This window comes from Silene latifolia, chromosome Y (genome assembly GCF_048544455.1).
Source record: "Silene latifolia isolate original U9 population chromosome Y, ASM4854445v1, whole genome shotgun sequence".
NCBI classification, from domain to species: Eukaryota; Viridiplantae; Streptophyta; class Magnoliopsida; order Caryophyllales; family Caryophyllaceae; genus Silene; species Silene latifolia.
This window is the reverse complement of record NC_133538.1, coordinates 98,070,151-98,072,376: the sequence shown is the minus strand read 5'-3', so window position 1 is coordinate 98,072,376 and position 2,226 is coordinate 98,070,151. Positions and strand designations below refer to the sequence as shown.

Here is a 2,226-nt window from a genome sequence, read left to right as displayed (position 1 = left end):
ATGCTAAGAGCTCAAATCACGGGCTTTAAGCAAAGGGATGAAGAATTTTTGTATGAAGCTTGGGAGCGGTTTAAGGGGATTTGTCGCTCATGTCCTCACCATGGACTTAGCGAGTGGTTCTTGGTACCACAATTTTGGAACGGTTTTTATGAAGATTCAAGGAACATTCTCAACATGGGATCAAATGGAATGTTCACCGAAGTTGATGACAATCAAACGTGGAACAAAATTGAGGAAAAGGCGGTCCATAACTCACAATATAGTAGACCTCGCAAGGCTACTAGAGGAGGAAAGCATGAAGTGGACTCCATTACTCAATTGGGTGCTCAACTTAGTGCTCACATTGATACTATAAATTTGAAGTTTGAAAAAGCTATGGCTAGACTTGAAGAAGCCTCAAAATCAGCAAAGCATCATGTTAATGCCATGACGGCATCTTCATCAGTCCCAAGTGGGATATGTGAGAATTGTGGAACTTTGGGACATGACCAAAGTGAATGTAGGGGAACAAATGAACAAGTGAATGCTTTCCAAGCATACAAGAGTGGTACCCCTTATTCAAACTATTACAATGAAAACACCAAATTCCATCCAAATCTCTTATACAAAAGCCAAAATGTTCAAAAACCTCAAACAACATACACCCCACCTCCCATGAGAAACCAAAATCAAAGACCCTTTTACAACCAAAACCAAGGTTACCAAAATCAATCTCCATACAATCAACAAAATGACCAAGGTTTTGATGTTCAAAAAGCGGTCCTTCAAATGCAAAAGAATCAACAAGAGTTTTTCACTCAAATGCAAAAGGATAGTCAAGCAAAGGAAACCACCATCAACAACATCCTAGCTCACACCAAAATGTTGGAAACCCAATTGACTCAACTAGCATCTTCAAGCTCACAAAGACAAAAGGGGCAATTACCACCTCAAAGTAATCCCCCAAGACATGAAATGGTTAGTGCCATTCACTTGAGGAGTGGTATAAGGTATGAAGCACCGAAGAAGCAAGTTGAGGATGAAGTTGTGGAAGCTAGTGATAAAGAAGAAATTGTGCAAAACTCCAAGGATGGAGAACCATCAAAAGAAGAAATTTCAAAGAAAAATGAAGACAAGGTCAAGGAGAAGGAGCCCATTGTGATTAGACTTCCTTTTCCAAGTCGTCAATCCAAGCCCAAATTTGATGACCAACTTGGAAAATTTATGGAAATTGTGAAGAACTTGGAAGTCTCAATTCCTTTCACGGAATTAATCAATCACGTGCCGGCCTATGCAAAATACATGAAAGACATCCTCACAAAGAAGAAGTCGATCCGGAAGCTTGAGACTATCGCCTTCACTAAGGTGAGTAGTGCAATACTTCAAGGGAGTTCACCTCCAAAACTCAAAGATCCGGGAAGCTTCTCAATTCCGTGTACCATTGGCGACACCACGATCAACAAAGCCTTATGTGATCTAGGCGCTAGTGTGAGTGTTATGCCGTACTCGGTGAGTAAAAGGTTGGGGATGGGAGAGCTTAAATGCACCAATATCACACTCCAAATGGCAGATAGATCGACGAAGACACCATTAGGGATATGGGAAGATGTTCCCGTAAGAATTGGGAAATTTTTCATCCCGGTGGACTTTGTCATTGTTGACATGGAAGAAGACTCCAACATTCCAATCATTCTAGGAAGACCTTTCTTACACACCGCGGGTGCGGTGATTGATGTGAATCATGGAGAGCTCACTCTAGAAGTAGGAGATGAGAGCATAGCTTTCAATCTTGACAAGACCATGAGAGCTCCCCGTTTGCATGAACCATGTTTTATGGTTGATCATTATAGCCGGAAGGATGATAGGAAGAAGTCGGAATTCCAATGGAAGAAGAAAATTAAAGATGCTCCATTCAAAGAGCAAGTTAATTGTAACAAAGAGAGTTTGAAAAGCTCACCAAAGTCGAGCAATGAAGAGGATGGCCTCATTGGCCAAGACAAGAAAATGGGAGTGTTGTCTCCATCAACTCAAGAGATCTTTAGTGATCAAGTGGATGAAGTTTGTGGTCTTTGGGACAACGAGTTTGAAGGGATTTTCAATCCCTATATTGGTAATGCTATCGATCAAGACCGAGAACAAGGGCAAAGTCCTATTGAAGATCTTTATCATGATAATTAACAAGCTTTTGATTACTTCTTCAAGGTGTTGAGCAACATCAACAACACCTTGGACATACCCCCATGACAT

The 2,226-nt window shown here is 41.0% G+C and overlaps 1 non-coding gene across 1 annotated transcript; it reads right to left on the bottom strand.

Moving 5' to 3' along the window:
• On the bottom strand, nucleotides 1-107 carry LOC141634744 (small nucleolar RNA R71). The gene has a single exon (XR_012539468.1). It is a non-coding gene; the product is annotated as a small nucleolar RNA R71 (small nucleolar RNA).
• Nucleotides 108-2,226: the final 2,119 nt, after the last annotated feature.